The following is a 15,915-nucleotide window of genomic DNA, read 5'->3' as shown; positions in this document are numbered from 1 at the left end:
TGCCTATGATGATAAAGTAACCCGAGCTGCAGTGTGCATAATAGATGTATACTGCATATAGTCAGCAATATTCTTGACTCACCCTTCTTGCATGCATACAGTAGACTCACAATAATTCACACTATGATAATTCAAACTTTTGGTTAGTTCAAACAAATTTCAAATTTTTGATTGGCCTGCAGTTTTTTCAATGTATCTTAAAGCCGCTTAGTTCAAACTGCTCCATCGCGTTTATTCGGTTAATTCATGCTTGCTTGTCCCTGCTGGAAAATGTCTGCTGCCTTTGTCGCTTCTTGCTGAACACTTGCATTCTTACATCACAAACAGTTGCATATGAAGCCGGTTGCCTGTCTACATGTGTCAAAGCGGCCAAAGCCTAAAGAACACCAGATGGTCAAAATTCCCAGAGCCCTCCACAGTGGCGCCCCTCATAATCATATCGGGGTTTTGGGACACAAAACCCTAGACATTACTAAAGCGGCCAAAGTACACGTTACACGCCACCCTGCGTTGACATCAACATGAGCCGGCGCCCGGCGGAGCACAAGACGGAGTTTCAGGGGCTTTATAGTGCGCGCACCGTGACCGCCACAAAGCGAGGGGGAGGCAAGGTGCACACTATAGAAATGGTGTCAGCCCTTCCCTCACCCTTACTAAGGTGTATGAGTCAACTATGAGTTGATTAGTTAGCTGTTGGAGATGTGCCAATACCCCCAAGTGCAGTCCTCCTAACTCTAGTGGAAACTGAGCTATGAATTTTGTACAGTCCAATCAGGCCCTTAATGTTTATTAACTATTAAATGTGTGTTACGTAGCCCTACGCTGATGTACTGCGTATTCACCAAACGTCAATTTCCTGTGTTCACTTAGGCCGAACCAATCTGTTTGTTTCTGTAGTTTTGATGCACACTGATCACTATTCAATTAATTTTCATTAAATATATGTGAGGTTAATTGGCCCTTTTCTGTAGTAAACTTATGCTTCTATATCATATCTGTCATATGCAACCATTAGCACCTCTTTTTATGCTGTTTTATTTAAAATTAAAAAGAAAAAATGGACAATTCTGTTAGCACGTGCGAAACTCCTCTTAAGTCACTTTTGCCGCAATACACTAGTGTCACGCGGAAAAGCGTACTAAGATTGGGAAGGCACTACCAGCTAATAATATGAGAACTTCTGATAATGCAAGCAAAATCCTGGGGTCACTTCAAGTTTGAATTATTGAGACCCTACTGTATATAGAAATGTTACAGTTGCTTCAGCAACAGTCAAGATGAATGCAAATGTGGGACAAAGCAAGGAAGTGCAGCTATATGTAGGGTAGCTCAATTAAACATATTGCTGGTATAGTTGATTTGTTCTACTGAAGGAATGATGCAGAGTACAGTCCTCACGGATTGAAATGCAACAATTTAGGGCGAAGTAATGCAGGTACTTATGTTTCCACTGCCTTCAGTTAGCATGATATCAGCACTATTATGACTCTAACATTAATTTTACATTAGAGCCGACCTTATTTTCAGCTGCCAGTTTTGTCGCTGTGGTCACGAGCAGTTGTGCATACCAGTCTTCATGCTGAAAGTTTTCATGTCACGTTTCAATCTGTGAGGACTTTACAAGACAGAAGTGACCATGACACCAGTGACCATGACCATGACACCATGACACCAGTTAAAAGCAAAATGTCTCTGATAGTAAGAAATAGCATGTTGCAATGGTTGTAAATGCCGTATACTGGTCCAGCTGCTGTTAGATTCATGCACTGGGAATTTAGAAGTCATAAGGGGGTAGTGACTAGGGGCAGGAAGACAGCTTCCTGCCTTCGTGTGAATGTTTCTGCATATGTTGCTGAGTGAAAAGGTTAGATGAAGCCTGTCCACCTACTGATGGTTAATGTATGATTCAAATCCTGCATTCCTTTCATTTATCATATTGCTATTTATGGTAAACTTCTACACTTTGCCCCCTTCATTATACTCTTTTATCATTCCTTTCTCGGCTTCTTGGCTTTGAAATCAGCCTTAAGGTGGCCAGCCACCAACTTTCTTACAAGCATTTTCATCTTCTCTCCGATCTTATTCTTTATGACTTTCAAGCCAATAGATTTGTTTCCTCTTCCTGTATTACAGTTAAACCTCAATTTAACGAAACGCAATTTAACGAAAGTCTTGGTTTAATGAAGATACCCCGATTCCCCCTCAGACGCCCATAGGGTCCAATGCTTTGACAACTCAAAATAACGAAACAAATTTTGTGATCTGTCCCGATTTAACGAACCTTTTTTCGAAAACCAAGATGGAAAATTGATCATTTTTGGTCTGCTTTGAAGAGAACGCCCCAAAAGTTATTGATCACAAGCCAACAGCAACATCGCGGAGCACCTTTGTCTGATTTAAACTGCATGGCACAAAAACGAATAATTTTGGGTTGTGTTTACCAGATGCGCCAGCGGTAAAGGCATTTCATGTCGCATGCCTCAGATGGCACGCGCCGCCGTTCCCGCCGCCCCTCTTCTGCGGATATTCCTTTGTCCAAGGCTCCCACACCAACAGCGAGTCAAGTGATGGGTGCCCTTGATTTGCTGCAGCAGTTTGCTGGAACACACGAGGGGACGGAAGATGCATTGGACGCACTTAAGACACGAAAAATCCGTGCGGTCGTTGCTTACAAAATGCAAGCAAGCAAAGATCACCGACTTCTTTGCTAGGAAATAAATTTGTTGTCCCGTGTGGCCCTTATTGTTGAGGTAACAATTTTTGTTGCTTCATATACCCTAGAGGTGTCGGTCGTTTCCGAAGGCCACAATTTCATTTTTGGCGCACTTACGCTACGCAAATATGACGCCACGGTAGCTTTCCGGATGCCGCTGCACCATATATTTGAATGTAACAAATTAAGTGACCGCGAAATGCCTCATTCGATTTAACAAAGTTCCCAATTTAACGAAATAATTCACAGCTCCCCACAATTTCATTAAAACGAGTTTTAACTGTATATCCAAGCATTGTTTCCTATGACCTGACATGGATGCACTGCCTGTAATCTTGGTTTTCGTAGATGTGACGGTCGCACACTTTCTTTCAACATCACTCTATGCATCAGAGTTTATAGGGCTTGAGAATCCAGCTTTGCTCTCTTGTGGCACCACATAGGTGAAGCAGCAGAATCAGTATATTAATGTAAGTTTGTGTTAATGGTTCTTTCTTTGTCCATACCCAATTAAACAAGTCAAAGTTCTGCTTCAACCAGCATGAATACTTATTTCACAAACACTGTGTGTATGTTTCTATGTTCATGTGTGTGTGCACATTCATGCAAAATAACTATTCAGGCTGGTTGTTGAAGTAGGACTTAGGCTTGTTTAATTGGGTGTGCACAAAATAAACCACACAAACTTACATCAATATTTTCATTCCACTGCTTCACCTATGTGCTGCTGCAACACAGCAAAATTGGATTATCAAATCCTGTAAGCTCTGAGGTATGCAGTGGTAATGATGGTGTAACCAAGGTTACAGGCTTTGTCTCCATGTTCAAGACAGGGGAAATATGGACGGTACAAATTACTGTTCAGGTGTGGGGTTGAATTTACTATTAGAAGACTACAGCAAATTTATCACAAAGAATTCTCTCTTTTCTGAAGTAATAAGGGATAGAAGAAAGGCAAACAGGCATGATCACCATGAATGGTATGACTAACCAGCACCTAGTGCATCATGCGCTGACACCACAAGTGGTAATGGAAACCCAATCGATTTCAAAAACACTCTGCACTCTTCATGTTTAATGTAGATTTGACATAATGTGCTTCATAGCTGCTTGGTGTACGCCAAGTGCACCACATTCAACGTTTATAAAATTGGTTGGTTGTAGGGCTGAATTTTGGCAAGCACCTTTGGCTATGCTCCTAGTGGAATGCATAAAGCAACAAGACTATCAGAAAGTAATACAACTTTGTATCATTACAACATTGCATGTTTAGGTATGTACCATGGCATAAATATCCTGCCTTACAGTGCTTGCAAAACAATCACTTGCAAGGGCTCCATGATGTGACAAATGTGCAGAATGTCTATATGTCTAGTTTCCCTCCATTGTAACTAGCACATGTGCATGCCAACATGAGTTTTGCTTTGAGATTACAGAATGATTCATTTAAAATATATGTGGCATTTTTTTCTAAAAAAGCCAAGTCCACTTTAACTGAAACTGAGAACACCATACTTTTTTGCTACTGATAATATCGTCGGGCCTACTCCATCATTTTTTTTTGCCAGTGTGCTAATGTCACCAAAATACCTCAATCTATGTGGCTAAATTCTATATAGCCCACTATCGTCGGTATTCAGGATTAACATTTGGATTTGGCTCTTATAGATTGGAAAATTTCATTTGGGCTTGAATTAGCTCATAAAAAGAGTCTAAATCATAGCGAATGAATAATATAACAATACTCTGCGACAAAATTAGCACCATCCTTGTGCTTCCGTCAGTGCCGTCCTTTTTTTGTTGCATGGGCGTAATGGCGATGACTAGACTTGTAGAGCGAGTGGTCTTTCCAGGCAAAAGGTGCACCATTCTGGACTGTTGGCTGCGTTTTCTTATTCTTGGCATCTGTTGAATGCCTTCGAAAAATGCCGCAGCTCTTCTTAGCTCGTTTTACGCTATGCCATTTCGGATCACCTCTTCTTCTTCGAGAAATAGATTAGTGCTCAATATCTTCACTTGAGTTGTCTTCTGTTTCAAATATACCGCCTTGGAGCAAAAGGAAGACAGGATACTTTAGTGCAAAACTCGAAAAGAAACACTAAGAGGCAGCAAGAAGTACGAAAATCGGACTCTTACTCTTTATATTGGAGTTTTGCCCTACAACATCATGCTGTCCAGTAAGTACCAACATGCCCACGAAAAGCTAATTGTGGAACAAAAGCACGATAGCAAAGAAACTAGGACACAAATGAAACAGATTGGATGCGGCCATGTTGGTTGTTTTGGTTATGGTTGTTGATGCCGCGCTGTTTTAATGGATCTGGCAAAGTTTGATTTAAACAGGTGCAGGATTTGGCTCATTTTTTATTTGAAACTGCCTTTTTGAGTTCACGTTACAATCAGGAATTGCCCCATTTCGATTACAGTTGTTTTAAATGAGGAAGTTACTCAGGCTTGCTTTACGCTCCCATGAAATTCAGCCCAGTTTCGGTTCCTGGATTTGACTCTTTTAGAAAAAAAAACCCCCACATATGTCCACTGGGCTTTACATTGTGGTCTGTTAATCATTAAACTGGCAAATCGGTTCTGCGAAAGCCTGCAAAGCGGAGGAAGAATTTTTGTCAACTGAGGAGCTTTCTTTCTGAGAAATCCATATGAATTTCCTCTTTAGTGTGTGATGCAAAACGAATGGATGACAATTTTCCCCTTTCATTAACCATCAGATTGTAGAAACACTATGACAAAGTCCCATTTGGATTGTTTATAGTTTGCTCTTGTCTGCAATTTTCAGGACTGAGTATGTCACACTGGGGGGCACAAAGCAGCTTGGTGATTGGAATATGGCTGTCTCAGCATGATAGGGACTACATATGGAGCACATGTACTGCGCGGTACTTCCAAGCCTCAAGGTACATTGACTCACATAACTGTTTTAGTTGCAAAACTTCATGTTGTAAACTTGGGAGTAAGATATCTCAGGTGAATTCTTACACTAAATGCTAATAGCGTGCGTAGGGATTACCATGGTTCTTAACGGACCCCTGACAGCGAAAATTTTGTTGGTGACTTTTTTGCTGTAATTTGTAGCTTTGTGTCTGGTAATCTCTAAATTAAATCGTAAATGCTCTAGCGTATCGTACAACTAATTCTAGCGTAGTTAATTGTGACCATTTTAGCATCACTTCAAAACGCCCGCCTAAAAGCCACAAGAAACTGGCGCCCCATGCGGGGGAGCGTCAAAGACCACGTGCACTCAAGCTGTGGTGACGTTGACAGCGCGGTTTTCAAATCGGGGCCCCGCGCGCGGTAGAGATTAAAAGTATGTGGGTGCCTCGGTATGGGTTAAACCTGTTAAGCGCCCTCACGAAAACTACCTCGAGAGCAGCCCCGACAACAGAGCCAGAGGGGTGAGGAACAATAGGCCTCGCCGGGTGCCAGTCGTCGTATTGTACACGTGCGCCCCACAAACCTTCTGTGACGTCCACAATACTTGCTTTACTCGTGGAACGTCACACGGGGCCTCTATCTACGTCATACCAAGATGTCGCAAGGTGCAGCCAACTCAAGTGAACACTCACGCTTACTTTAAAACCAATTAAGATATCTTAAAGGCAACGTTAGTCACTAATAATCGGTCAGATGTGCCCCCGTATACAGGAAAGTCAAACTACACAAAGATCTCGGGGTTTCAATTTTGGTGTCAGGGTCCTTTAAAAGTTTGTACCAGGCTGACAGATGACGCAGATTGGAGTGGCAATTGGGAAGATTTTAAATTAGTGCTTACAGTTGTATCTGGCTTTTCCTTATTTGGTAGCTTCTGACCCCATAGCAAGATTGTTGTGCCAGAATTCCTTCAACGCATAAAAAAATCACCAGTTCTCTTTTATTCTGACCATTTCAAGATATACTAAGTGGAGCACATCTTCTTGGTGTTTAAATCCCATCGTCTATAGCTTTGGCAAGACTATTACTGTTGAACATGCTCAAACATGCTCACATATCGGTGATACCATGTGACATCCCCCCATTTCATGATGTTCAGGGATGCCTTTGTAAACGGACCATACGCCAAGCAATTCAGGCCTTATACTGCTTTACAGAGTTGACAGATATCTAAGAGCAGAAAAATTACGACAAATTTTTTCTCAGTGCTCCTTTAAAAGCACGGTTTAACAGGTTAACCTGCCTACCACTGTGAAGCTTCGGACTAATGAGTAATAAGCTGTAAATTGATTCTTATTCTTTTAAAAAATTTTTTTTATCGAAAAGGAAGGATTTTTTCCTTCAAGATAATGTCTTGGAATTGCATTTTTTGTTGTGGTCAAGATGTACATCAACTTTACACCTTGAAAGCAGAAACTTTCATTTGATGTCCTGGATATGCTTCCCGTAATCTAGTTAGTCAGGAGCAAGATGGCTTGTGAGCTGTCCCTTACCAAACATATCCCCTTCAGGCGCGAATTATGATGCACTGTCTGTAAATGTTTCACATTTGCATAGCATAATTCCAAAGCACTCAATATTTAATTCCAAAAAGAAAATGAATGAACGTGTTGTTTTGTCTGAGTTTCAGTAATTCATCCTAATTAGCATGCAATTAAATATTTAATTAATCTGCAGTCGGTCATGTTCCATTTTACATAACAATAATGAAATTGTAGGCTTGAAATGTGTGCGCAATTAGTCTTTGGTTGTATTCATTTCAAGAAAAGGAAAATAATTTTGAGGTTGGTCCTGGAACGCGGCATGTCGAACAACCCGTCGAACATCGTAGTGCCTTTAGCAAAGTGATTGGTTACAGTCATACGCAGCATATTGAAGTTAGGTCAAGACATACTGACTATGCGGAAGGTTCAAATCATCGAATGAGCAATGTATCTTGCGCTCCTTTCGCCACAAGTCGACACATCTAGCGTAAACAAGTTGCATACACAAGCGTAGCCACCGCTGCTGAAGGGTATTTTAGCATTAAATTTGTGATAGCAGGAAAAAGTATTAATCTTGTTCTTAAAGCTATGTGCATTTAATAGGCTTGCTGTGGTGCCTGTGGATAAAATTAGTAATATTTGAAAGTTAAATGCACCCAATAAAACCCATCAAGTTGAAGGTAACTTTCTTTTTTTCAGTATAGTTCGTTGACTCAGAACATGCAGTATGTGCTACTTCAGAAGCTTGACTAATGTGTCTGTGTGACTTCCTTATTAGGATGCTAAAGTGATTGAAGACTGGGTAGGACTGCGCCCTTTTCGTCAGCCAATCAGAATTGAGGCAGAAGTTCTTGGGAGTGGCAGCAACCAGTGCAAGGTATTGTTATATGAATTACTGTGCTTTAAAACAGCATAATCTCGATGATACAGACATGTCATGGTCACAGAAAATATTTGTGTTACTGCGAGTTTGTACATACAGTCGAACCTCGTTAATACGTACCCGCTTTAAGCGTACTAACGGTTAAAACGTAGTTGCGACGAATCCCCGACCGAGTCTCATAGAGCCTAATGCATTCGCTGACCGCTTAAGCCGTGCTTCACCCTACGCCTACCGGTTAGTGCGTACCCTGCGTACGGCGATAACGTTTTGTGCCATAAAATTTTACTGCGCCGCTGAACTTCCCGACGCCACAATGTGCCGCCAAAGGTTTTCAGTCTTTTCGAGAAGTGCGTAGATCGGTCGATCACCGATTCCGACTTCCGCGCGATTGCGGCGATGCCTTTGCAGGTAATCATCGGGAAAGAACGAAGGTGTGGCGGCGGCCACCGACGAACGCGCCAGCATGACTTATCGCCGACAACCTTATCACAATAAGTATCTTCAGATATCTGCTCGGGCACGCGTGCGGCGCAGCACTACTTTAAGCCTACTGCACGCTTTAATAGGCGACAACCTGGACGCGCTGGGCCGCCGATCGCTGCCGCATCGTTGTGCGGGGCCGTGTTCAAGCGCGCGCCGCTTTGTAGAAACGAAAGCAGCTCGCTGTTGCGGAGTTGAGCGTTGCTGGTCGTGGGCGACGAGAAACCTCTTTGCATAGACGCTATCACGCTAAACGCACGCGTACGGTACAGCAAGCGTAGCGCTGTTGTAACCATACTGCACGCTTTTATTGGGCGACCACCCAAACGCGCTTCTGTCCGCTGCCAGGACCGCTAGAGCGTCGCGGAGTGCGCATCGCTTGCAGGAAGTTCGTCATCGCCGCATCTGTGCACGGTCTGGAGCGAAGTGGGTACAAGACACTCCCACGACAAATGCGCGCGTGCGGTGCAGCAAGCGGCCCGGCAGTGACGCCGTGCCGAGAGGCGACGCGCTGCACGCAACTAGCCAGGAGACGATCGGCTCCACGCAGCCGTACCGCGTTGCACTGGAACTGTGTCAGTTTTCATTTAGTAGCAGATCGCGGTACAGACGCACACACATATATCGCGGAAAGCCGACACTGTCCGTTCTGTCGCTACGTTGGTCACTGCGTATACCGGACCCTGTAATAGTTTCGAAATGCTCCTTGGCGTCGTCACCACGCGCTATCGGCCTATCGGACGGTCGTGCGAGAGTACCAGAATCTTTTCCCAGTTTGGGAAAAGAAAGAAAGGCTTTGCAGTGGGTACTTTAGGCAATATTTGCGGTGGCACTGTGTTTATTTCTTTGCTGGCGGCGATGGCGTATGCGAGGAGATGCAAATTTTTACTTGGTGGTTAATGCGTACTACCGTTTAGTGCGTAGTTATGCGGCGTTCCGGGCAGGTACGCATTAACGAGGTTCCACTGTATAACACAAGTTCGAAATAGTATTAATGAGCACTAACAGACAATAATGCCAAGGAAGGTATAGGGATGTTATTAGTAGTAAATGTAAGGTAAATGTGAAGAAAGAAAAGTGGAACACTCTTTTTTGCCTGTTGGCGTCACGTAGCACGTGATACTTATTATGAGCTTGCAGCTGACGAATAATCCCTCGCATACTAGTACCTGAAAGCATCAAGTCTGCCAGACCGAGACCCTCGCTATGAATGAAGGAAAGAAGTGGAAATTTGAGGGCTCGTTTTTCTTTGTTATACACATATTAATGAGCACTAACAGACAATAATGCCAAGGAAGGTATACGGGATGTTATTATAGTAGTAAATAAGGTAAATGTGAAGAAAGAAAAGTGGACGAAAAGATGACTTGCCGCAGGCAGGGACCGAACCTGCGACCTTCGAATAACGCGTCCGATGCTCTACCAACTGAGCTACCACGGCGGCCATTCTCCCGTCCACTTTATGGGGTGTTCCACATGACGGCGAGTGTGGAATGGCTACTGGCGGCACTGACTGACGCTCCCACGTTAAATGTACATATATAACCCATAAAATGGATGGGGAGATGGCCGCCGCAGTAGCTCGGTAGAGCATCGGACGCGTTATTCGAAGGTCGCAGGTTCGGTCCCTACCCGCAGCAAGTCATCTTTTCGTCCACTTTTCTAAGTTCGAAATAGGTATGCCAAATTATGGGCTGGTAATTGTTCACATGAGTACAATTCCTTTTTGTCAGCTGGCGTCAAGTAGCACATGATGATGTGCTATGTATATGATCACATGCTAATTTAGATAGTCACTCACATTACAGATTGCGTGCTCCTGTATACATTTTTTTTTTTCAGCGCATGATTATGTGCTACATAAGATGAGCTGGCTAAAAAGAATGTACCACATTTGCCACTATGGCTATAAGGGGCACTGGCTAACACTCCCAGGATTACGCGTACAGAAATATCCAATAAAGTGCACAGAGGAACAACTGCTACCGTAACCCCATTGGCGGAGCATTGGACGTGAAATTAGAAGGCCATGGTTTCAGCCCGCACTGGTTTCATATTGTCTTTTGCCCACTTTAATTAACAGCCCTTTATGTCATAATTACTACCCTGCAACTAAAGACTACGTATATAACCCTATGCCTTCCTTGGCTTTATTAGGCTGCACCTAAGAAAAAAGCGGGCCCTTTTATCCTTTCAAAAATTCATAATAATGGATTTTAATACACGTGGTGTCTGTGGGCTTCTCATCAGGCCCAAGTAGTATTGGTGTAATACCTTGGAAGACATATGAGTGGCAGCATATCAGAGAGCTTGGGTTGGGTCTGTCACGTTTTTGCCCAAATAAGTTCAGTGGGAATTTAGTACGTGATTTTGATCAATAATATATACCCGTGGTATGATTTGAACTAGGGCCCACTGGTACAAAAACCCAATGCTCTAAACATTAGGCCACTGGTTCAGTATTCTAATGCATTCTTAATTTTTAGTTTTGCCAGTGATGGCAGCCAGCGATTTTCGAGAAGCTAATTGAAAAGTGCATTCACCTTTATAATGAAAAAGAACATGTCTAAAGGCAATTTTATAGGTTGATTCTTGAACACATACCAAAGAATCACAGGGCAAAAGCACGTCATGATTAATTCTCACCATTGCCACTCAAAACGAACTCGTCACAGCTAGTATATTCAGATCATTTGTGTGGGTAAAACAATAAATAAGGATAAGTTTGAAGCAAGTTTGGGACTGAAAAAAATCCTTCACTTACACCGATTCCCACAGTACGTGGGACATGCATCCATTTCTTTTCTTTATTTGCTCCAGGTTACATAACTGCAGACTAAACGTTTGTGCATGACATATATATAATTTAAAAGGAAGGTGTTCTCCTCCACACTTAAACTTGAATGCTGTAGCATAACATATAGCATTATGATGAGCAAGCAAAAAGACTGTGAATGTGTCTATGTCTCTCTTATACTGCAACATATTTAAAAAGAGGAAACCCCATAGTCTAATCAGTCATGTTGCTTAAGCATGTTAGACTCAGTATAGACAATTGTGCACTCATTTCGTGTTTTACTTATTTTTATGCCTCTTGAAGGTGGTTCACAACTATGGCCATGGAGCACATGGAATAAATACATCCTGGGTACAGCACTCCATGCAACACGCCTTGTTAGTGACATGCTGCAACACAAAATGACTAGCGCTCTTGCAAAGTTGTAGATGTGACAACTGTTACTCTCTTTAGGTGACAAGCTACACTCGAATCACATGAAGCCTGCATAGCAAGGTGATTGAAATAAAAGCAGACGTTGAAGAAAAAAAAAGATTTCTTGGTACTGCAGAGCCACTTGCAGTAACAGCATCTGTGCATACATGTTTTCAGAAGTAAAGCAAATTTTGATAGGAAAAAATCGTCAAGAAGAAAAAAAATACAGCTCCACTAACGGATACCTGGGGAGTGCGAAGCACCGGTGTTTTCCATAGGAACACGTCAATAGCAATGAGAGGACGCTGTCCTCTCATTGCTACAGACAGCGTCCAGTGCCCATCGTAGACAGTGTCCATCGCAGAAACAGAGCTTTTCCTGAGCCAACGCACCGTCTTATCTGCCACTCAGAAGCGCACGTGGCATTGTCTTTTGCTGACAAGCACGCGTTCTCGTGAGCTTTTCCTGAGCAAACGTGCCGTCTTATTTGCTGCTTGCTTTACCGTGACAAGCTGTGACGACAGGAGACATCGTGACAGGCTACGACAACAGGAGACACCGACAGCCCGAGCGCATAAGGTGCTTCGCACCTATAAAACTTGAAATGCACCAATATGTACCAATGTTGCAGAAGAGCCATGGGCAGCACCAGGATTTTTTCCCCTAGGAGGGCAGCCATGATATCCAGGTCATTCAGGGGGGGGTCAGGGATGTGGGGGAAGTATGCATTATAGCTACCCTATAAGTTATGTGGCAGGTCGGCAATGGGGAAACAGGTCAAAATTTCAGAGGAGCAGCTGCCATCCTTGCCCCCTCTCCCTCAAGCTGCCCCTGGAAATTTGATGTTGACGTTTATAGGCTGTACAGCATGAACAGTTATTTATGGTTACCCACAAAGTAGTGGTTTTAACACTCGAAGTTGCCAGTAAAGGATGATAAGTCTGCTATAAACAATTGCAATTATTTTTAAGTACTGCATGAACATGAACTCAACTGAAATCTAGGCAAGTGCAATAACACTAAATAGTTTAGCGGGAGAACACCTATTATTTATTGTTATTATTAAACTACTATTATCACATCAAAATAAAAACTTCACCCTGAGCTGCATTGAGCCTGTCATAAAATTATGAACAGAGGTGACTGATCTAGAAAGCAGAAACGGTCAAACTTAACTATACCACACATGAAATTCCTGAAAGTCCTGGAGAATCAGAATCGTATCTAAAGAATAAAGCAGTTTTTTTTAAATGTATATACGCTGAAAAGACCTGTAATTGTTTACTTCCAAGATTTTCATGAAAAATAATGACATATTCAGTAACCAAAGAAAACTCTACAGACGTGTATTTATTCAAGATGTTTATTGCAAAATACATGATGTGTCGCCAAAAAATCGGTAACTTGCTGAAAATGGTCTGCACTGAAAGTAACTGTTGTTGGCGAACACACAGTGTATGCAGAAAAGCTGAATCATTAGAATTTGCTTTACATCAATGCAATCTGCATCCTGACATTTACCAACTCACGGCTACACTAAAGATATGTTTCCCTGAAAAGAATATTGTTCCTGTTAAAAAAACCACTGAATATACTTCAGTACTGGATGAAATTCGTAATATGAGGATTCATGTAATAGACCACTGGCAGCAAAATTTCGAACTCTGTATGTTTGTGTTGCTCGATTCTCCTGCATACATAAGTACAGCTGCAGCAGAAGATTAGCACAAGTGCCAAAGACTGGAACAGCAAAATTGTAACTCGTGGCACTCTTGTTCCTGAGCATGCCAATAACTAATGGCAGGCATGATCCATGTTTTGAAATGGCAGAAAGCAGCGCATCCTGATGCCAGTGCTTTGAATGCTAGTCGTTATTTTGGTCCTCCAGCCATTGGTCACTTGCGCCAATCTTCTCCCCTGCAGCTGTACTTATAACCAATGTATGCAGGAGTGTTCGAGTGGCAGGACCTCGCAAAATTACCAATATGATGCACTTAGTGGCTCCTCAGGCTCCCTGGCTCTGTAAGTACTGTCAATGATGTAGGTTGGAAGTATTTGTGGATAGTGTACAGTCTGCTTCCTTGCTCCTTTATCGGGCTGTGCGCAAACAGTTCTCTATGTTTGACTTCTTGCATCTGAACATGCGTCCATAATGGGGCATCAGTGCATGGTGCAACAGTGCCCACCTAAGCAAATTGAGAGACTGCACCACATCCATAGTGTTTCTCTCTTCATGCAGGGTGCCGGTTCAGCAACTACCTATGATGCAGAGCTAGTTTTTTAACCTTTTGGACACACCTAAAACTGGTCATACTTGATGCTAGCAGCTCTGAGGTGGAAGTTATTGCCACAGCAAAAGTTGCGTTGAAATCACTAATTAGTGAAAAGTCATTAAAATTTTAATTACCAGCTTAAGGGCAGTTGTTTATATATGGAAAAGTTGTAGGCCATTGCAATTCAAGGCATAACCATATTTTTTAAATCTTTAATTTAATATTTTAAGTGCATCAGCACTTTAATAACGTGAATATTTCTTGAAGCATTCAGCTCCTCTTTTGGAGTCAATGAGCCACCACAGCTCAAGTCAGCAGGCCTCAGTCATGGTCTGCTGCTTCCACTAGCGTCCAGCTACTCTCACACCGCTCATGCAATCCTCGTTCTCCTTGCTTTTCACAACTAGTCGTAATGTGGCAGATGATGGAAGCTGTTGCACTTTACACGCTGCCCTTCCCTCTGCGAAGGCAATGACACTGGCCTACGATGACTTGCAGCTATGGTAGAGCACTTCCTGCTGGCAGGAAGAACCTGGTGTGCCTGTGCACCAAAGGAGGATGCATCACAGGAAGCAACGTGCTGAGTCGTCAAGGCCTTCTTGAAACCTGAAGCCCTTAAAGCTAGCTGGCTTCCCTGATGAACACCTGTCAAAGATGCAGCAGACCAAAGATTGCAGTCTCTGAGTTGCCAAGGCCTTTGAGGATCCGGAAGGCTTTTCTAGATACACACCTCGCTTCTCTCTCCAACCTAATTCCAAACAGTGTGCACAGCAGGTAGCTGATAACTGCAGCCACCAAGTCATTGCCACGTCAGCACAAGATTTCCAGCCAACCACCTCAGGTGAGCAGGTAACAGGAAGACAAGGCTGTAGATGATTGTCACCTTAACGTCGCCATTGCCACTGCTACCGATGAATGGCTCCTTGAGTTCCTGCAGCTTGATTTCACAGTAGCACTGGGCCCCGCTTCACCATCTAAGCCAGTTGATTATGCAGAACTCTATATAACACTACCGAGAGATGCACCTGCTTCTGGAGGTGATGTTGACGCCATCATGTTGACATTGTTCACAATGGAGGCACTGAGAGAGAGAGCAGCACATTGGAGGTGTTGCGGGCAGGTCCGGCATTGGGCCTAACGATAGCGATGCAGGACATGCAGGCAGAAGAGGAGCGGTCCTCGTCACTACTTGCATTGTAGAAATCATCCTGCATGTCGAGGTAGGAGTCATCACCTGCTATAAAGCAAGGGACACTGCCTCCCCCTCTACCACGGTCTATCCCTGAATGCCGCTGCGGCCCAATTGGCCACCAAAGTTGGGGACGATGCAGCACTGCAGTCCTAGAAAGAAGGCTTCACTCCAGTCCAACTATATCCAGCAGCATCCAGCTAAAACTCGTGCCACTTTTCATGAGATCCTCATCCTCTTTGCCTTTCACCATTATTCGCAACGTCACAGATCAAGGAGGCAGTGGCAGTTACCACACTGCTTACATTGACAATCATCAATGATGGTTTCTGTACAATTATTTTTTCCAATGACCATGTCTGCATGCCCCTTCTTTCTAGTGTGTACCATGTCTGCAGTGGCCTGCATCATGTACAACATGTTTTAGTGTATATGGACACGTTGAGGTCACTGGTCAAATGTGGTGGAAAAATCTGCCAATATAGAGCATTTGGGGCTAGGAATAAAACTTGATAGTATCTCTTCTTTTCTGACCCAAATATTTAATTTATTTGCATGCATGTCAGAGATAAAGTTGGCAGATTATTTAGTTAGACCCATATTTCAAAATAACAAATTTAATAAAACTACACTTCTCACACAAATGTTGATTATCAGTAGTTTATTGGTAATGTCAGCTTATTACATGTGCACTGAAAGCATGCGTGCAGTGTGAGACTACTACGACCAGCCTGAATGA

At 43.0% G+C, this 15,915-nt stretch overlaps 1 pseudogene; it reads left to right on the top strand.

Moving 5' to 3' along the window:
* Window positions 1-11,841, top strand: part of LOC119377481 (D-aspartate oxidase-like) — a 28,122-nt pseudogene extending 16,281 nt beyond the window's left edge.
* The last annotated feature ends 4,074 nt before the right edge of the window (window positions 11,842-15,915 follow it).

Source organism: Rhipicephalus sanguineus, unplaced genomic scaffold (assembly GCF_013339695.2).
Source record: "Rhipicephalus sanguineus isolate Rsan-2018 unplaced genomic scaffold, BIME_Rsan_1.4 Seq479, whole genome shotgun sequence".
NCBI classification, from domain to species: domain Eukaryota; kingdom Metazoa; phylum Arthropoda; class Arachnida; order Ixodida; family Ixodidae; genus Rhipicephalus; species Rhipicephalus sanguineus.
This window is presented reverse-complemented; position numbering and strand designations above follow the sequence as displayed.